Here is a 22194-nt window from a genome sequence, read left to right on the forward strand (position 1 = left end):
CCCTGACGAATCAGCACAAAAAGAGACTAAAGTAGTGAAAGAAAATCCTCAGTCAAGGGTTATCTCTATATGACAAATTCCACCATTGCAGTATTATTTTTTTGCCTCCGCTCCAAATCCAACCTGACCATAAGTAGCAGGATTTAGCTGACAATTGAATAGCTATTCTTGGCAAATTTTATCATGCATTTCTAGCCTTCCTCCAAAACTGCTCATTCCGAGTCCAAGTAAATGGTTCCTTATCTGAACTCACTGGCTCCACCAGTGGAGTGCCACAGGGCTCTGTACTCGGTTCTTTTCTCTTCCTGGTCTATGTTAACCACTTGCTGTAGATAGTCAGACAGCACTCCCTTCTCTTTGCCGATGACGTCAAGATTATCGCTTCTCGCAGTGAGATCGAAGACCTCCGTCGATGCCTCCACCATGTCTGGAGATGGTCTCAGGAATGGGATTTCGTCTTTGAATGTGAGCAACTGAAATCATCTCTTGGGAGGCCAGCTGCTTACTACCCCCTTGGACTTTTTGCCTGGTCAGTTGGTGGTAGAGGAAACAAATCAAGCTAAGGACCATGGAATAGTCGTAGACTCATCCTTCACTCTCTTTCAGCCCACCAACAAAGCACATGGAGTCTTATTTTTGATAAGGCGATTGTTCGTCAACCCCCTCTGAATTTTCTCCCTTGTATGTGACGCTAGTTCGACCAATCCTAAGTATAGGATCCAGGCATCATCCCTTTATCTTGTCAAGGACATCAAGCACCTTGAGTGAGTCCAACACCTTGCTAACCACATGGTACACGGGCTCAAAGACTGGTGGTGCTCAACCTCTTCTTTTTGGAGAGATGGCTACTTCGTGGTGACCTGGTCCTGCCGTACAACATCATGCACGCCAAATGCAGCGTGCCAAGGGGCCTGTTCGTCACGCTGGCTCCGAAGCAATGTCTAGGCGGGCACTCACAGAAGGTGAATCCCCGCTGGTTTCGGCGAAATCGAAGACGCTGGGCCTTCTCGATCAGGGTCAGGAATCGATCAGGATTCTTGGAATCGATTGCCAGACGAGGTGATCAACAGCCCATCGGTGAACCAATTCAAACAGTCACTGGTAAAGTGCTGGCTGGTCATTTTTGTCCAATCCCTCTAAACCCGTTACCAATACCCCACTGTCACCATACATGGCTATGCTCCTGCTTATATTGCCAATAAATTATGATTTGCTTTTTCTGCCACTGTAAGTACTTGAAGAAGTAAATTTGAACATTTGACACCCTTTAGAAGCGACTGATATAAAGCTTACAGGTCCTCACAAAATAATCCATTATCAAGATGGCTACATTCAGTCACCAGGGCCTCATTGACAGTATGCGCACCAAAGTCAATAGAAAGTTTCCCATGTTTGAAATTGCAAATGTGTCTGTTTTATTGACATACTTTTCATGTACAATTACAATAATCTATTTTGTGAACACACAAGGAATTAATTCAATCTTCCCAACATCGTCTAGCCTTCATAAAAACATCTGGGTTAATTTAGCTGTACATAAATCGATCCACCGTCACCTGAGGTATTACAATATTCCGTTACGTCTATGCACCTGCACGCACTTTACATGCTAATAAATGACAGTGCTGGATTGTTGCATCGTCTTCTTTGTCATGTGGGTACGTGAGGAAAGAAGAGAAACCATGGGGACGTTTCTGTAATGACAATTACGGTGTCTGGTCATGTGTGCAATCTCATCATAAGGAAAATAGAATATGACAATCCCCGTGTGTGTGTGCGTACACCTTCGAGCAATCAAAATAATTGCGAATGCAGTAATCAAATTAAGTGGAACAAGATCATAATCAGTTGTAGCCCATTTTCAGGTGGCTTGATGACCTTGTACCACGGAGCCAATTAGGCATTCATCTCATCTTCTTGTGATGATCTTAATGCTCTTTAGAGAATATTACTGATTAAGTTACTGTATGTCATGTATTATAATGAAATACTTCTTTATAGTGCACGGAGATGTCTCGGCAGAAAACGGAGGCATCTGAGAGGCTTTCTCTGATGAAATGTGACAGTCCTCATGTGCAAACTGATAAGAATCCACCCCCCACTCCCACAAAAAAGGATAAGTTGGAAAGTTCAAACCTCTCATGCAAGCCGTTAATTAGTCGTGACCTTTTTGAGCCTTCTTCATCTTTCAGACTGAATATGTGATTATCAGATGTAGACACATGGCTTCGTCACATTTTTCTGGAAGGCAGACACCTGGTCGACACAGAATAGGCAGCAGCTTCAAGGAGAATGAACATAGACTAGGCCTGAACGATATTGGACAAAAATTATTGCTGCAATTTTTTTGGTGTTTTCGTTATATTGCAATATTAAATTGCGATATTAAAAAAAAATAATATATATATATATATATATATATATATACACAGTGTATCAAATACTTGTGCTCCTCACTGTATATATATACAGTATATACTGTATATATACTGTATATATACTGTGTATATATATATATATATATATATATATATATATATATATATATATATATATATATATATATATACAATGGGGAGAACAAGTATTTGATACACTGCGAATTTCCCATTGGCAGTGTATCAAATACTTGTTCTCCCCACTGTATACGGGCGGTAATTAATTTTTTTCATTAATCACGCTGAAATATTTGACGCATTTAACGCACATGCCCCGCTCAAACAGATTAAAATGACAGCAGAGTGTCATGTCCACTTGTTACTTGTGTTTTTTGTCTCCCTCTGCTGGCACTTGGGTGCGACTGATTTTATGCACCATGAGCATTGTGTACTTATTGACATCAACAATGGCAAGCTACTAGTTTATTTTTTGATTGAAAATTTTGCAAATTTTATTAAAACGAAAACATTAAGAGGGGTTTTAATATAAAATTTCTATAACTTGTACTAAATTTTATCTTTTGAGAACTACAAGTCTTTCTATCCATGGATCGCTTTAACAGAATGTTAATGTTAATGTCATCTTGTTGATTTATTGTCATAATAAACAAATACAGTACTTATGTACAGTATGGTGAATATATATGTATCCGTCTTGTGTCTTAGCTTTCCATTTCAACAATAATTTACATAAAAATAAGGCATATTTTATAAATGGTTTGAATTGCGATTAATTACGATTAATTTTTAAGCTGTGATTAACTCGATTAAAAATTTAATCGTTTGACAGCCCCTATATATATATATATATATATTAGGGCTGTCAAAATTATTGCGTTAACGGGCGTTAATTAATTTTTTAATTAATCACGTATATATTGCCTCAAACATTACAATGAGACCGTTTATGGACATTAAGAGTGAAGAGAATGCCACCGGCCGCTTGGGGGCAGCGCCGTTCTATACTCATGTTATGTCTTCTAAACGTGGGAGAATTAGCAGTTGTGAGACGTTTATGCTGTATTCACAATGCAATGCAAATTGCTATTTGTGCTCCACACATATTTCGGTAAGTTTTCTTTCTTTTAGCGGCAATTATGTGTCTCTTGTTTTATTTTGGGTAAGATATGTACAGATACAGTGGTGAGAACAAGTATTTGATACACTGCCAATGGGTTTTGGCAGTGTATCAAATACTTGTTCTCCCACTGTATATGTTATACAGTAAAGGCGAGTGGACACAGGCGCGCCGTTTATTGGCATAAGCTTCTCCTTCGCAACAAACATAAGTATCGTTTAGTGAAAGCACAAAAAAAAATATATTCCTATCTCTCAAAAAAAAAAAATGTTCTCAAAAAGAAAAGCACTTCAGTCTATAGTAATGAGGCCCTATTCTGACACACAGATAAACAACAATGCTAAATAAACTGGCATTCCATATCAATTTAGCTATGCAAATTACACGTATAACTTTTCACTCTATTTTTATTCTTCTTATTATTATATTAACTCTACTTTTGATTGAAAATTTTACAAATCTTATTAAAACGAAAACATGAAGAGGGGTTTTAATATAAAATTACTATAACTTGTGACTATAACATTTATCGTTTAAGAACTACAAGTCTTTCTATCCGTGGATCACTTTAACAGAAAGAATGTTAATAATGCCATTTGTGGATTTATTGTTACAATAAACAAATACAGTACTGATGTACAGTATGTTGTATGTATATATGCGTCATGTGTCTTATCTTTCCATTCCAACAATAATTTACATAAAAATATGACATATTTTAGAGATGGTTTGAATTGCGATTAATTGCGATTAATTACGATGAATTAATTTTTAAGCTGTAATTAACTCGATTAAAAATTTTAATCGACAGCCCTAATATATATATATATTTTTTCTTAATACATATTTTTTTAAGCTCTTCAAATGTAATAGTTATTGATCAGTTTTAACATAACTGTCCCACCGAATCATTTTTAAACAAGACTAAAAGACTGTAGTTGAAAAATGCCTATCTCTATTAAATGCTTCTTTTTATCTACCTTGGCTGCAGAATCACTACTGGCGTTTATTTCCACAACACAACACAACAGGTGTATAAAGCATACTAATTCAGCAGAATACCGGCTCCCTCGAACGTCTTTACACGCACACACATTCATTGCAGCGCGGGCTTCCTTCATGCAGCAAGTGCCTAACAAGTTAAACGATTATTGAAACATTTGGCACGTTTGAAGTACGCTTCTCTGGCAAGATCAAACACGACGTTGATAGAGGAACAAAGAGCTGGGAGAGGGAGGGAGCGACAGTGACACTATAGGCGATCAGCTCGGGACAGGGAAAGCATGAAGCAAAGCAATAAGCATTAAAAGCTTAAAATAAACTATTGCACGTCCTTGCGATGGGACTATTGCGCATGTGCACATCGCGATGGCAATGTTTAAATGATCTGTCGTTCAGGCTTAACATAGACCATGTTGAAATTGTTAAAAACCTTTAAATGTGGCAGGGAAAAACATCTTGGGTGTTCATAATACTAACATAAAAGCTGAACCCTGACTGAGCTTATCAAACCATCTGAATATGCACACGACGAAAAGCTGAAGATTCGGATAATACACTGTTTCATTGTTGTTTTTGCAAATGATGACGATAACGAAAATATTTCCTCGACGAACAACTTTTTTCATGACGATGACGAGACGATAACGGGCTAAAACATGTCTTGGGAAACTGAAACATAACGAGACGAATGCCAGTTTATGCCTGACGAGACAAGAACAAGACCAAAATGCATCATAATTTCCATATGTGACATTTCCTTATTATATTTGACGTTACTCTGCACTGCAGCAGTGTTTGGTTGTGTCGCTCATGTAACGTTCTACGCCTGCCCACTCACTCACCGGTGTTTAAAAACACATGTCATCTTGGAACGAGAGAATATGTAATGTTGTTTTAGCCTTTAAAGGTCTGTGCTGAGTGATCATCACACACTAAATGTAACACGAAATGTTAGCATAAAATTTGGGTTAGCATTAGCATTTAGCGTGGTTAAACTCTTGCACAACTTTTTTTTTCCCCCAAACAGTTCATAGTGTCCAGATATGTATAATTAATTGAAAATAATTGAGAGTTTTCCTACTGAGTGCGTATTACCATCACAAAGTTGGCTTTGTTCGTGTAACAGCTACAATATGTGCCCGTCTGTCAATATTCATACGAAATTCTTGGAAACCCTTTATTTATTTTTGGACTAAAACTTTTGAATTTTACAGACAAAATTAGTTTGAGTAATTGTTGACGAAAAGTAGACGAAAATAGTTTGAGTTTTCGTCAACAAAAACTAGTCGACTCATTTTGAAATGACTAATATTATACGACTAAGACTAATAAGTATTTTCGTCCAGAAGACGACGAAAATTTAAAGGGCTGACAAAAACAACACTGCACTGTTGGAAGTAAAGCAATTAACATCAGTGCTCATAATAATATGCCAGGAGAGAAGGCTTTGATGGCCTAGCAAAAATGTTATGACCCCCCTATGAAAAAAATATTATAACTAGAGTTGTCCTATAATGACTTTTTAACCAATAACTGATATCCCGATATTGTCCATCTCCAAAAATCCGATCCTGAAATCAAACCGATGCAATATATTCGGTTGTAGACTTAACATTATTATTTATGCTAATTGTGTAGTGATGCCCCACTGCATGCTTTAATAATGATAAATGTAACAACTTCCAGGTTTACAAAAAATATATATATACAGTGGGGAGAACAAGTATTTGATACACTGCCAATGGGTTTTCCCATTGACTGTGTATCAAATACTTGTTCTCCCCACTGTATATATTCCGTAAAAAAAAATAAGAGAAAAACTTCAAGTAAAGTTATAGAGAAAATACCAAAATAATGTCCTATATAAATGAAATAATTCAAATGAGCCAAAATGTCCATAATTAAATAAAAGGAACAGTTAACAAACAAATTATGTTGACACTAGTTACCCCAAAGAGCCACTATGAGGTGACCAAAGCATTACAAATACAGGCAGGTAACCATAGGACATGCCACTGCAATGACAATTCCCAAGATGCATTTTGCTGGGATTTTAATTACACTTACCGTGTTATTTGCACCCTAAACCGCAAAAGGGCGCTCAAAGCCTGTGTTTCAATGTTGGCGGCAATTCATAAAAACAAATAAAAAATAACTGAGAAGGGCTGGACAAAATGGCACCGAAAAAAAAAATCATATTCTTCGGACTACAATCTGCAAGTATATATAAATAAATATGCAGCCGGAAATGGTAATCGAGCAGCAGAAAGAAAGTCTGGAGTTAGCAAGAACCTTGTAAGGGACTGGTGAAATGCAGAGGTTACTCTTGCTGAAATAAAGCAAAAAAAATAAATAAATAAATAAATAAATAAATAAATAAAAATAAATAAAATATAGCTAATTATGGGTTAAAAGCTGGGTGGTCAAAGTTAGAGGAACGAGTTCGCACATAGGTGCTTGAACAATGCTTTTTTTTTTTTTTAAATTGCCTTTCAAGATGACATGTCTGTTCTCATTGTTCTTGGTACTTTATCATACAAATTTTCCCCAAAAATGAGATTTATATTACGGTGCGACATAAATATATTTTTTTCCTCTTAATTTTTTGGCTGACTTGACTTATACTCAGAAGTGACTTATAATCTGAAAAATATGCTATGTGCTTTTTTTATTTTTCTTATTGAGTATTTCTTTCTGATGACGCAGTAGTTATTTGTGATGAATTTATCATTATTTTTTATTAGTTCCATTTTATTTGAGCACCATGAGTGATTAGTGTCTTCCCTCAGTTAACAAATCCCAGTCACTTTAGTTTGGATACATCTAGAGGTCACTATAAGCACAGCTGCTGTGCTAAACTGTGACAATCCCATGCACAAAGGCTGCAGGATTTTACATTTATTTATATAACCTGGCATACATATTGGTGCAAAACTGATATTTTCTGATATTATTTCAATTTGTTTTATCAGCCAATATTAACAGAAACTATTACCAGACAAAAATTCATTATGACAATGACAAATACATCAGAAGAGTGCATTTTTTTTTTTTTTTTTGCGATCATCGTTCATGATTCTTTAGTTATAGTATTTGTACTTTGTATATTGGAGCTTCATTAGCCATACTAGAGGAATAAAAAAACAGCAATTTTGTCCACATAAGAGTTCTGACAGTACAATATAGTCTTGCCAATGGGGTGTTTTATTGCGGCTATTATTGAACTCTGCTGTGGTCTAACTACCAACTGTATCTGATATTGGCAAAAATATTAGGTATACTAATTATGAACCACTCTGGCTGAAAAATGTGCTTGGACCCTTTTTTCCCCTCTAGTGTAATTGCCTCCTTTGGGGTCATTAGTTATTGTTACGAAATAGCCAATTGAGTATTTATGCAGTGCTTTGAAATCCTCGCTCTTGACATATTGTATGGCACATCATTAGCGAACGGATCAAAGGTGTGGTGCTGCTTCAACTGCTGAAACCAACATAGTAGGTGCTGGTTGCAGCATTTAGATTCATTTAAAGAGCTTATAAATGAATAAGGATTGTGTCTGCACATAGACACACACCCTACGCCAGGACCCCTACAGTATTAGTGTTCGTGTGTCCTTGATCAACATATAAATTTGTCATGTTGCTTTTTTATTTTCTTCTCACTGCTCTGCCATCTCAGATCAGGTCAGCAGCTGCAGGCATTTTGTAACATAGATTTGTTTGCACCTCCATTCAGGAAACGGTATCATGGTCCATTTAGTCATGTCTCTGTTGATTAATGTAAGCACAGCACTCTGAGCGTTAGCCTAACACGCTCCTCCACAGCTTTATTGCTCGCCAGACATTTTGAACGGTGGTGTTGGTCCATTAAAGATGCTAGCGTTTATAATGGTGTCGGTTTGCTGAGGTGTGGCAACCCTGTAAAATACTATTCATATTCCTGAGGAAAAAAAATAAACTTGATTTCATTGTTACTGAGTTCCATATAGGTCTTCATTATAGCCTGACATTAGAGTTGTTATCAAGTAACTTAAGAGGACAGAATTTGTACATCAGTATCTGCCTAAAAGAACTAGCTTCAAGGCAAGAAAAAGAGCACAAATTAGAGAGCTAGTGGATTATGTAAACCTAAATTTGTGAATACTCGTTTTATGGAGTCACAGGACATTGTGTCACCCCCCCCACCCCCAAGGGAAATTTTTAAAATGCACATGCAAAGTACACTCTAACCCAAACCAGCGAACCAATTCCTGAACATAGGCGGAGTTTATTTTTTGTGGGAGAGGGGCAAAACATGATAACCCTGAAATGCAGTGTCAACAATAATAGGGTTAGGGTCTAAGGTGATAGTCACATGATCAGTTCGAAAAATAATTTAGACTAATTATGAAACACTTGGTAGGATTCTTGTTCATTTCATTAATTTTTGTTGGTTGTTTTATTGCTTTACGACTTTTATAGACAACATTTTACCGTCTAGGTCTTTATTTTAAATTCATATAAACAGTGGTACCTCGACATACGGTCGCTTTGACACATGATCTGTTCGAAAAATAAATTTGACTAATTATGAAATACTTTGTAGGATTCTTTTTCATTGTGTTCATTTTTGTTGTTTTATTGCTTTTGTCACAGTAGCTCGGAAGTTATTTTAACATCGACATTTGTTTCCACCGTTAAAAAGAGGGAGTCTAAAAACACTTTTATTTTAAAAGTGATAAAATCGCTCGGGGCCGCCACTTTGTGCAACTCAAGCATTGTTCTGACATCCTCAACCCGAACAGTTTGTGCAACCCGAAGCTGACTGTGTACCTACACAGGCCGACTCGATAACGTCACCCTTGAATTATTGTGTTGCACGTGAAAAGTTTTTTTTTTTTTTTTTAATAAATTGTTATAACATTATAATCATTTTAATCAAACCTGAATTAATTAGGTACATACTGTATTTGAGCGATTTAAGCACATGGAACCACAACAATCAGCTATGTATTTTTAATTAAAAAAAAGTAAATTGAATATCTGTCCTGCTTAATTTAAAATAATCTAATAATTGAAATTAAAATAATTTAACCCTTAAAGTGCTTAGCTTTTTGTGTGTGTGCGTGTGTGTGTGTTGTCTCATTTATATATTCTTTAAATTTGCACTTTTTAAAAATATTTTAATCTCTGAGGTAAACTTTTTTTTTTTAACAAGTTAGGTGCATTCAAAGACACCTCAGCAATAACATTTTTGCAAATAGTCACTCCAAATATAATGCGGTAATACAAATTAAATTGTGAGAACACACACATATGCAATTAGTGAAAATAAAGTACAAGTAGAAGAACAAGAAAAAAAAAATCATAATTTTGAACAAGCTACTTACTCGTGTTTCACTCAAACCTCTTATCGCCCAAACTCTTATGTTGTCTTCCATTATCATCATGGCAAGCGACAGTACCTGGACCAATGAGACGAGTGGGATTTCATACTGTCATTGTTTCGCCAGGTCAGGTCAAAAAGCAGGAAAAGTGGGGGAATGAATTTCCCTGCATACTCTTGTAAAGCACCATACTGATATTCATTCGTTCTACAAATAAGACACTTTTCGACTTTCATGATAATACAGTACAAAGCGTGTCCTTTCAAAGCTCAATACGGGACAAAGCGTACTTTTGTTTCTGAATAGGGGACAAATCTGTTTTTGAAAACCCTAGGCTCGGCCCACACTTCAGTCTCAGTTCATTTCATCCATCACTACTAGTTTGTGTTTTGGTCTCTGTGTTTTGGATTTTAGTGTTGTTAAAGCGATCAATTGCCAGCATTTCGAGTAAACTCCACAAAAATATACCTTTTGCTTTCAACATCTCTCTTTGTGTTGTCTGCCATTTTTATTGTTGAGTTGTTTTCATGTTTTGTTCACCTAAAACATTTTGGGTTTTTTTCATTTGAGAAATGTAACACAATCAAATCTTAAATGTTAGATCTGAAATCCATTTTGGATGCAGTTCAAGCCAAAAATTTTCCAAACTGTGTCTGAACATGTCTAACCTAACTGTCTATCTCACAAGTGCTTCTTTTTTCACAAAAAGGACCAGTGTCGCCTATTACAAATATGTAGTTGCTTTCATGTACAGCATGTGGCCATGTCATCCCCTCACTGTAAGGGATCTAGCATGTTCCTTCAGTCAGCATAAAAACCTCCCCAACGCCAGCATATGGGCGTCCCTCCTTGGAGCCCAAGGGTATGAGGAAACCTTCATCCATTCAATAAAAATGAAACGGATAAGCCATCCGAGTTACTGTGGCTGAAATGCAAGCCAAGCAGGAGCTGTCTGATCCTGAGAGCCCTCTTGAGGTCATGAAGACCTTGGTGGTTGAAACCATTATCGGGAATAAAGGATGAGTAGGGGGAATTGAGAAGCCTGGAGGGCCGGTTAGTGCTACTGAGAAGACTCGAGGTTTGGGGAATAACAGAAAAACTAGAAATTAGTAGGAAGTGGAGTCAATAACATACTGATTTGTGGTTTTTAAACCCTTCATTGGTTCTTACTTCACTCCGACCAAAAACCTTAGAGATTTTGAGGTTTAATGCGCTGCAGAAAGGATTACGTGCAGGTCAAAAGTACTCTAACTCTGCACATAAAATGAATTATAGATACGTGAGGAACATATAACTTTGGTTAATGTTGAAGTATCAGGGGTGAAAAGTGGCTGGAATTTCTTGCCAGACCTCCCTGACATTAAGGTCACCACGGAGCCAGATTTTTTTGGGGAAGGGGTGGTGTGGGCGGCGGAGGGAGTCCAAACCTCCTAAAACCACAAATGACCAAAAAAAGGTTTTGGGCACAGATATAGCTATAACACACAACGAAACAAAACAGGTCTTCCACATGCATTAGGCTACTGCATTACACTTACTCTAACAAGGCATACATGAGAGACTGATTTTCATACGTTATAGTTCTTCTTCAATGATGTGCAAAATAACAGTTAACAAAAAACACCAGTAACACCAGTTTTTTTAATTATTAGGAAGTAAATACATAGCCTATGAAGGGAAATGGTGTTTTTGCTAACATGCTAATCGATAATTGTTGACATGCCTGCTTCTATTGTTTTAGTACATGATAAAATACAGACATTACAACTATCTAAAATATTAGTGCATGAAAAAGATTTTTTGTGTGGGCAGACTAAAGAGCCCATTATGGAAAAAATGAATAAGTATTAAGAACAGGCCAGTATGCTGATAGCTGACGATCCATGCCACACCCTCGCCATATGAAATTGGACGGATAGATAGTTCTAAGATGACTTCATGTGCCGAGTCAGCCCACTGAAGGCTGATGCTGACAGAAAATAATCAGCGTTGCCCCGACAACACAAACTCTTCTGCCCGATCCAAGACTGGCGGCATCCCAGGGCACCGCCCCGACAGCCCCTCTGATCTGCCTCCTGGTACCTTAAAAAAGACTGAACATTTCCGTCAGAAGTCATCACTTCCCAAGATGCTGTGATGTGTGCTGCTAGAATGGGACCATGGACCCAGTTTTCTCCCTCTGTTGTCCTGACAGTTTTTATTGTTGTTCTCGTTATTTTTACTGTTCTCGACTTGGATTAAATGGTCTGCTTTGTGGAAAGTTGTTGTTAGAGCTATTCTTTGGATGATCAAAAGTAGTGTCCTTGGAGTCAGATAGTGGTTGCAAAACACACAAAAGCGGTGTTTGGCTGAGAGGTCAAATGCCAACACCTAACATATGCACATTAACATGGAAGTTGATTTGAACCTCCCGATCAGAGCAAATGAAATAAAATAAAAACAAGCATCTTCAAGTCTAATTTCTCTTAAAGAGCTGATTTTTTTATTGCATTGATTCCCACAATGCCTCCAAATCAACAGGAAGTGACCCTGAAATGCCACCAAAATCAACAGTAAGTGAAGCCGAAATGCTCCCAAATTGTGGCGGGGCTCTTGCTCACAAAGAACGGCAACTGAAGCAGTATGACAGTTGTTTTACATAATGACATTCCCAACCAGCATACAGGCAGTCTTCTGTGACAATCCAAAGTGCAAAAGTGAGTATATACAAAGGTTAGACAACAATTCACCATATTTACAAAAACATTCATGACATGACAAATAACTTGTGATGTCACGAGATAAACCAAGTCTTCGAAGCGTGTGTCTTTTCCGCAAAGCGCGTACCGAGGCTCACTTCATATAGGGGACGTTATGAAAATGATGACGTCCGAAGCCTTGCTGGCCAGCTGTACAACGTGATTGCTTCAGAGAGTGCTTTAGATTTGCTGTGCAGTTTGACAGCTCGCTACTGTCTATCAATATCTCTGGCTGGAGAGTGGCAATCATGTGACATTTTGGATTCTTTGGAGGGGGTTTGGAGAGTGAAAATTTTAAGTGAGTTGAGAGAAGGGTACAGTAGTTTATACTAGGATGGGGCCAGCAAGAAAGACGACTTCCTCTGTAGAGAAAAAATATTTTTTAATAAAACAGAATGAAAATCCCCACAACCCTCTAGCGACATCAATGTCCAAATTACACAGGCATAATGAGTACCCTTCTTAATGTTACACAAACACGTTTACTGTTCTCTCCCTGATTACTTGTAATGGGTACCTGCATTGGCCTGTACTACAAACGGAGTTCAACTTCCCCAGAAGTAATCCTATTTACCAGCGGGTAACCGGATTTGACAAAACCTGGTTATCTAGCTTGTGGTCAATCGATGCTACGACGCTGATTATGTGGTTGATTAGTCGAACCTGTGTCAACCCAGAGTTACTGCGCGTTCACATAAAAGGGGGCGGAGACCAGAGTCAAACACTAATTGGGACGATGGCACGGGCACCTTACTTCACAGAGGAGGAGGAATGAGCGGTAATCATGCGGCGTTATGAGGAATTAAAATCCACCCTCACCGTGAAATCCAACACCGCTTCAGCTAGTAGAGCGCGACTGGTCTGTTGGCAGCGAATTACAGATCGTGTGATTCATGAATGCCTCAATATGCCAGTTTACTTATGTCCATGAAAAGAAATAAAGCCTGCTCTCAAGACAATAAAATAAGATTTGGTACGTTAACTGTAAGAAATAATTTATCATGCATCACCACATGAAGCAGGATGATTGTATGTTTAGTCCCATCGACTGTATGAATATGTATGTCCTTTGAACATCTTCAGAGTAAAGGTTAGATTGGGCCTAAAAAAATCCAGCCCGACCCAGCCCAATCAATTAACTTGATTTGTACGCCCGAGCCTGATAACCCCCCCGAAATTTTATGTTATATTTGTGAGGACTCAGTAGAAGAAGGAAATGTGGGGATGCGATGCGTGGTTGCGTTTTGTGTGATTCCACAAAGCTTGTGCATAATGATAATAAATTAAAGCCCATCTTTTGTAACAAATTCTCACAGTTAAACAAGACTGTAAGATGCATATTCAATAAACATTTATGTCTTTTAAATTTGTGTGTCTGTTTTATCAGTGGATTTGACATTTATTTTAATCTCTTTGAGTTTGCAGAAAAAAAACGCAAGTTTTCTCAACGTTTAAATAGTCTACATATTTTTATGATTATTATAAATGCATTTACACATCAAAATAATGCTGGAAAAGTTCGTTAAATATATTTCTTGTATGAGAGCGAAGCTCCACATTCGTTTAGATATAGCAAGCCGACACAGGTTTCTGTATAGCATTTTCAAAAATCAATTTGAAGCGTTTCCATTCCCCACTCCGAATCGCACGGCATACAGTGCTCTTACACAGATATTCAGTCACCGATGGAATACATATATTGTCCGCTGGCGAAAGAGAGCAAGGACAGGCACACAATCTACGCGGTTGTGAGGCCCTGACTTCGGCGGGTTACATTAGTGATGTCTGCCTCGATCAGCTGGCACAGGAAAGGAATTCCTTCAGCTGAAAATCTATATCTTTCATGGAGAACATCGTCCCGGCACGCCAGCGGATTCTGGTGGTCTCCAAAAACCCGTGCCCTCCGAAGAGAGCCCCTGCCAATTTCGTACGGGTCGTCCAGGTACGCTGTCATTGTCAAGAGGACACGTCCGCAGGGGAGTGGTGTTTAAATAGAGCGTGGTTAATCAGAATCCTGGGGTTGAGTAAGATTTAACTCTGAGACGACTAGGTTTGACGTGTGGCGTGTGTTACCATGCCAACACTCCCCGGTTCCAACATATCCACCTTTTGTAGCCTCGCTTAGCTGGGAAGAGAGGCTGTACGTGATGAAGTTACTCTTGAAGTTACCCTGCTAAGCCAGAAAACCGGCTTCGTAGTATCAGCCAAGGTCTGTTATGTGCGATGTGTGGAAACCTCCCTCTTGATGCATTAATGTGGGTGAGCTGACATGGTAACGATGGTATCCCCGGCTTCTGGCTTGGTGGTCAGAGCATCCGCATGCCCTGCTAGATGCGTTGGTTTGAGTCCTGCCTGTTGTGGGCAAGGGATCCATGCAACACCGGCTACACGCACATGTCATTTTCAGAAAAAAAAACATTCCACATGGGACTTTTTCTATGGCTTTAGTTGTAGATGTTTTTATTTTTCACAGAATGTTAATTTTATCTGAAAAATAATGGAATCATGAAGTTGTTTCATTTATCATTATTAAAGCATCGAGTGGGCAGAGATTGTTAGAGCAGCCAAACATTTTTTACTCAAGTAAGAGTAGCGTTGCTTCTTAAAAGTAATATTACTCAAGTAAAAGTAAAACTGGTCATCCATAAAGTTACTCACGTACAAGTAAAAAAGTATTAGCTGAAAAGAATACTCAACTAATGAGTAGTGGGGATCATAATAGAAGTAGAAATAATATGTTAAGTACCTGACCGCATTTATTGGTATCAGTTTGATATTGGATTTTGGAGTTGGAAAACATTGGGATATCGTTTAAATAGTCAACTCCACTATTAATTAAAACTAAAGTTGCCAATTAAAAAATGATTTTTGCACATACAAACACACTTACTGGGTTTTTCATTTTTTTACTAACCCATTTAAAAAATATATCAGTTAAAATCTTTCTGTATAGCCGCATCAGCAAAGTATAACTTGTCTACTTTCTACGCTGGCACAGGAATTCGGTAAATGGGAGTTTTCCACAGCAATTATTTCTTTGTCTTGAGGGGGAAAGACTGTGCTCTTCTCTTATGTTGGAGAACCACCTGGCATTTCAAGATATTTCTGGTTAATTGCACCAATTATGAGTGCAGGGCGAGAACTGAAAAAACAAGTGATGCAATGGTGAAAAATAGGCTATGAGTGGGAGTTTGAGAAAAGCAGTCAAGGGATGAGAGCTAAATACATACAGTTGAGGATTGCCTGTGAGTATCTGAGCGTAACAAGTTAGAGTTATAACCACATTCTTCGTTGTGCACAGAAAACTTTCCGTTGCTTTTTTTTTTTTTTTCTGTATTACATTGTTGAGCACTGAATTAGTCACAGATCCCGTGAAGAAGTAGGCCAACAGCTGCAGCGTACCTGTCCCCTTGATGGATTTACAAATGTACAGCGATCCATGAAAGAAAAAAAAAAAAAAAAACGTTGAGGCAATTCAAGATTAGCTGCCGAAACACAAATGAATACTTGCCCTTTAATAGCACTGTAGATGTCAGATGCTAGGCTGCTTCATCGATGTGAGGAGGAGAAAGTAGGGGTGGATCTGTGAAAATATTTTTATAGGACGCCAAGAGGTGGGCGGAACTTTTTGAGGGTGGCAAATAGTTTTTCCTTGTATTCTTTGGAATATGATGCGATATTCTGTGACGATTCCATTCAAAGGCCTTCGACTGATTTAATACAAAATGAAATAGACATTTAACACAATCAGTTCCGGTTTGGAGTTACAATTTGTTAAAATTACAAATCAGTTTTAATGTGTGTGACAATTTTGTTGATGATTTTTTTTTAAAATACAAAAAGGCATACCAAAAATATAATCATTATGGATTTTGATCGAATTACGTTGAACTGTGCTTGGCAAATCGATTTAGTGATCCACATTAATTGTTACGCACCTAGTGTCAACATATCGTAGATGTGTATACATATTGAATCAAAAATTGCGAAGAAATTGTATGTAGACATGCCATCATCAAATATTATTTGAATATCTTTCTTGTTGCCTTTTTGGACGCTGGTGCGCCCTTAGGCGGTTGCCTAAATCGCCTCATGGGCGGCACGGGTCTGATAGACATCCAATCCGTTTGAAATGGGAGGGATGAAAAGAGCTTGTTTTTCGTATTTTTAGTTGTTTTGTAGAATATCCTAAAATCATTTCCTGACCCATGTATCGAAAAATGTTGTATCGCCATAATCGTGAGATCTTTTATCTTGAGCCTTGTATCACAAATCGGATCATATTGTGAGGTATACTTTTAAGCCTCATAGTTATCGATATGCTTCAACCAAGAATCCATATATCGTTTTAAAAAGGTGTCAGTATTTAAAAAAAAAAATTAAAAAAAAAAAAAGGAAGGAACCAACAGTTTGCCACCAAAATCTTCCATTAGAGCACGTTACCTCACTGAATGATAGTGACGGCGCTAGAAATCCAATTCATTTTGAATGGATTGGATGTCTAGCACTGTCATTGACACTGAAATCAGAGCATTTTAAGTCAGTCTTTACAGATCACTTTCTGTTTATTGTGGGGCATTTACAGATCACTTCCTGTTGAGTTGGAGTCCCTTCTGATTTATTTTATTTGGGGACATTCTTGATTCACTTCCTTTTCAGTAACCCAAAATTAACAGGAAGTTACCTGTAAATGCCCGAAAATAAACAAGAAATGACCTGTTAATGCCCCAGAAAGGAAATAAAATAAAAATAAAAAATCAACAGGAAATGACATGAAATGCTTCAATATTAACTCATTGCCAGGCATTCTCTGCCTATGACGGCCATAGTGGCCCGGTAGAAAGCTTTACTAGTTTCGGCACGGACGAAATAGTTTTTTGTTGTTGTTGTGAACTACAATTTCACACAAATGGACATCAAGATCTCATTTAGCTTAGCAAATGGAGGCATGAGACCCTTTTTTCGAGTGTGCCAAACTTCCAAGAAAGCACATTTATTAATGTTTCCTTGGCTGTGACATGTGTGTCTCCCTCCACCAAACAGAATGCTATGACTACGCCAGCACCTCTGCTATAGGACGTGTTCAGAGTTTGCCACAAAATGCTTACATCTGCCTGGAACGCACCTTTTTTTAACCTCCGAGGTCGTAGAACATTTTTTTGACGATGTTTGCGTACTTGTGAGAAGGTTCAACATTAAAAAAAAAAAAAAGAAGAAAAAAAAAACTTTGGAACATTGTTTAAATGGTACTGGAAAAATGGGAAAATTGGCCTCGAAAGTCCTGAAAAAGTGCTTGAATTTTGCCATGAAAAAGTGTACGAACCCTGCACTCTGTGTATTTTTCCTTATGTGCAGGCCAACATAAGTAAAAAGTGTCTCATTAAAAAATGGCAATTCATACAGTGAATTTAAGGACTGATCGTGTCAGCCTCAGAAAATCAATCTCCTCTCTCACAGAGAAAAGCGCACACACAATTGCTTTACACCCCTAGCCGGTATCTGACACATTCTGGCAAAAGGGTAATCGAGATGATTCAATCGCCATTGACAGTGCAAGTGAGAGGCAGGCAGAGTACGTGAAAGGTTAGAGGACATTTAAGTGCGTTTCTGTAATAACCCACACACAGTGGCTGTGCAATCAATATCGACATTTGAAACCTTGAGAACCTTTTGACTCCAATAATATGGCAGGGACGAAACAAAATATGCACATTGTTTGCTTCTTTTAACAGCTCTGGGAATTATGGTAAACACGTTCATGATACCGAGACTACAGAACTTTATTTCTGAAAACTAAAAAATGCCATTTCTGGAGATATTGCAATGGTGGCTTTGCTGTAATGGCTGGTATATGAGATTACTTCCTGTTGATTTTGAAGTATTTCTGGGTCACATCCTGTTGATTTTGGGGCATTTGTGCTCATGGAAGCACATAGCCATCAATGGCATGGATGTAATTAGGCATCAATGGAATCGAGGATTCAGGTCGAATATCAATGGGTTTAGTGGAAAGTTTTTGGTCAAAAATCACAATAGACCACCTACAGAGATATGTTTGTGGGCTTTAGTGGAAAGTTTTTGGTCAAAAATCACAATAGACCACCAATAGAGATATGTTTGGAGGTTTTCAAAGTCTGGGTTGGAAATCAATAGCAGTGAATAGGATTTTTTGTGCCATTGGAATGGTGAATAGGGCCATTGGAAATGAATGGGAAATTTTGCCCGTTAGAAATGAATGGGTTTAATTTGGGCAGTTTACGGCTGAACTGTACGTTTTTGGCAAAAACTGTAGAGAATGTTTGTTTTCTTTAGCGTCCTGCATTTTTTTTGATGTGGAAATGATGTGATTTGGACAAAAACTGGGGGACAAGTGTGTCGTGATTTGAAATTTAATAATTTTCGTGTGACGAAGGCTCTTTCGTTTGACACATCAAAAAAGAAAAAGTGAAATTTCAAAATGCTACTTGTGTTACAGTTTTTATCCTAATCACATCAATTACACATAAAAAAAAAAAAATCAGGATATCGAAGCACATTATTAATATTGTTAATTTTCTATTTTCTATAAATGTTCTTTATTTTGCCAAAAACTTTCCAATTCATTTCCAATGGCCCTATTTGCCATTCCACTGACAGGAAGTGACCTACGATCAACAGGAAGTGACCCGTTATCAAACAGAAACACCCTGAATTGCCACCGGAACAACAGGAAGTAACCTGTTATCAACAGTAAGTGACCCAAGAGGCCCCCAAATCAACAGGAAGTGACTCGATATCAACAGAAAGTGACGCCGAAACTTCTCTAAATCAGCAGGTAGTGACCCTGAAATGTCCCCAAAACAACAGGAATTGACTCTGAAATGCCCCGAAATCAACAAGAAGTTAGCTAATGTCTACAGTAAGTGACTCCGAAATGCCTCAAAATACCTCAAAAAGTGACCTGAGGATAGACCAACCATCACAGCAAAGAAATAATCACAATTTCTCTGAAATTGCATTTTCTAGTTGTTACATTTGTTGTTGCATCCTGTCTTTTCATTTTATAAATTTATACTACAGGGTTTGTTGTACTCAAAACAAATACCACAACACTTGGCTATCTTTGTCTGTCAAAAAAAGATCTAGATGCACTCGTTCATCGTGGGTTTTAGCTTCTAATTTCTCTTAAAAAATCAGCCTCCATCATTATAAACCAACAAGGTTAAGCTAGTTAATTGGAAAGAATCCAGTGTGTACATGCAATTTGCCTATGATCACTTTCCAGTTCTTATTTTTGTCAGTGGCCTTTGATATGGATTAGGCGAGATTGTGGCTTCATTTATATTCTTATTGGGCTACCCATTTTCACTCATTCACAAAAACTACATAGGTTATTGAAATGCATTGTTATGACCAATTAATGAGATTAAATTAATTTTCCTTAATTGAATTAGGCACCTTGAATACCACCTCGGCAATATTATTGTGAAACCTCCCAATGTTTAGTCTCGGCAATGTTTAGAAAAATAAGTAGAAAAGTATTTTAAATCAATACAAAAAATTCCACGCAGTACCTTCAAATGTTTTTTTTACTGACTGCTGTTGATAATATATCACAACAGCTGAACAACTTTGCTTCAATTTTAATGACGGCGGATCACATTTACTCTTGCAGTCTTGCATTAGCTTATACCACACTTCAAGAATGTACTTTTATGTCAATATTGCCCGACCTTGGCTGAAGTTTGCACTCTGCTTCGTTCTCTTACTTGTATTAAAACTCAAGACTTATTTGGAGAACTACTTTTAATCTATGTATGTCATTGATATAAAAGTGCAATTTTTTGGAATTGTAACAAGCTCCTGGTGAAAATTGATATTCTTAAATCAGTTTCTGCCTCTTCTACATTGGTATTGACAGCTAATTTATGCATATTTATGCAAATGATACTGAATTCATTATAATTATGTGCTTTTCCATGTGGAATTAGCAAATTAAGGTATGGCTGCTAGTCACTGAAGATGGGCTGAAATTACGTCCCTGCAGGTAAATGGTGTGACAGAAAATTGGAAGAAGCAGGAAGGCGAAATGGGGCAAGGTAGGGTTATGAGAGCAGCGCGATCGGTGACAGGTAGGAGCTCCCTCTCTTGGGAAAGGCCATTACTGGGCGCGAGCAGGGGGTGGGGGAAAAGAGGGGCAAGTTGTTGGGGCCTGCCACCAAACTTATTGGCAATCTGTTTGCAAGGCTGCCAGCAGAAGGGGGAATAACCGAATGGGGAGGGGAAAGAAGAGAGAAAGTCGACTCTCTTCAGAATTCCAGGAAATGAGAGCAATATAGTATTTGTGTGTGAGTAGCTGCGGTGGACAGGTTGAACGGAGAACTGGTCAGGGAAGAGTAGGGACAAGGATCTATGGCGTCATTTTGTTGATGTGCGGGGCACTGGGGAATGTCCGAAACAGTGAATGGGCATTTGGATTAAGTGATATTTTACCCCTACTGAGGATGTCGATCTATTTGAACTGGAAGGGCTCACTGGCACTGTCATATCTGTTTGTTTTCTCAGTTCTCCTTTTTTCTTCCAGCCTCTAAGGCTGCGTTCAGACTGCAGATATATCTGATTCCAGTTGGATTCCCCCTGAAATCTGATCTTTAGGGCTATTTTTAGCAAGTGTCCAAATCAGATCTGGGCCTTTTCAGATTGAAACACTTTACTGACACAGCTGACAAGTTGCTGTGGCAACGAAGGCGTCAGTCAGGATAAAGCAACGTCATGGACAGTCAAAAACTATCTGGGCTGTTCATGCTGAGAAGTATCTTGTCTATATCTGATATGAAACAGCCTCTCGTATGTGGTTTCAATCAAATCAGATTCCTGTGCTTTGTGACTGTTCAGACCCCAAAAGAGCCATCCCGTTCCTGGATGGGCTAAAAATCAAGATTTTGGCTGCCAGTCTGAACAAAGTCTAATTGAGCTGTATGGACAGGGCCGTGCAACACACCTTTGCAGGGGTGCTGGAAGTCACTCACAAGGTGCTCAGGATCTTATTTGCTTTTCCCATCCAAAAACAGTGGTTTTGGTCTAAATTTGTCATGCTCGCATTTTACCTCCGTACAAGGCGTACACACACATGCTGGATAGTTTACGTACTACTACTAGGCTACTACAAAGCATTGTATTTCACCTACAGTATGTGTTGGAGTTTCTGGATTGGAAATAAAAGTGCCCGTGTATTATAATGCTGATCCCCACAGTTGGACGGCGCAATGACACACAAACACATTTGAAAACTAAAAGGTCCAATAAGTCTCGGTTTAACACCCACTTTTTACAACACTCAAATAAATTGCACACGAATATCCAACAGCACTCTGCACGGCGGCAGCTCAACAGCAACAACAAACAATAATATGGCTACAATGCAAATTATTTCCAGTTCTCCACGGTCTAAATCTGAAGCTAACCTTTCCTCGCTGAACACTGCTATAAATTATCACAACGATCTTAATTCTTAGTTATATTTTGTCATCAGCAAAGCACGTTGTAGCGAGGCCTGTGAGACTGACCAGCTCGCATCGTGTATGTGTCTTATGC

The 22194-nt window shown here is 38.1% G+C and overlaps 1 long non-coding RNA gene across 1 annotated transcript; it reads right to left on the reverse strand.

Annotated features, from left to right (window-relative positions):
- Window positions 1-940: 940 nt before the first annotated feature.
- LOC130913632 (uncharacterized) lies at window positions 941-10081 on the reverse strand. Its single transcript, XR_009062793.1, has 3 exons — window positions 9887-10081; window positions 2137-2256; window positions 941-1694 (listed from the first exon to the last, which is right to left on the reverse strand). It is a non-coding gene; the product is annotated as an uncharacterized LOC130913632 (long non-coding RNA).
- Window positions 10082-22194: the final 12113 nt, after the last annotated feature.

Source organism: Corythoichthys intestinalis, chromosome 3, assembly GCF_030265065.1.
Source record: "Corythoichthys intestinalis isolate RoL2023-P3 chromosome 3, ASM3026506v1, whole genome shotgun sequence".
Classification (NCBI taxonomy): domain Eukaryota; kingdom Metazoa; phylum Chordata; class Actinopteri; order Syngnathiformes; family Syngnathidae; genus Corythoichthys; species Corythoichthys intestinalis.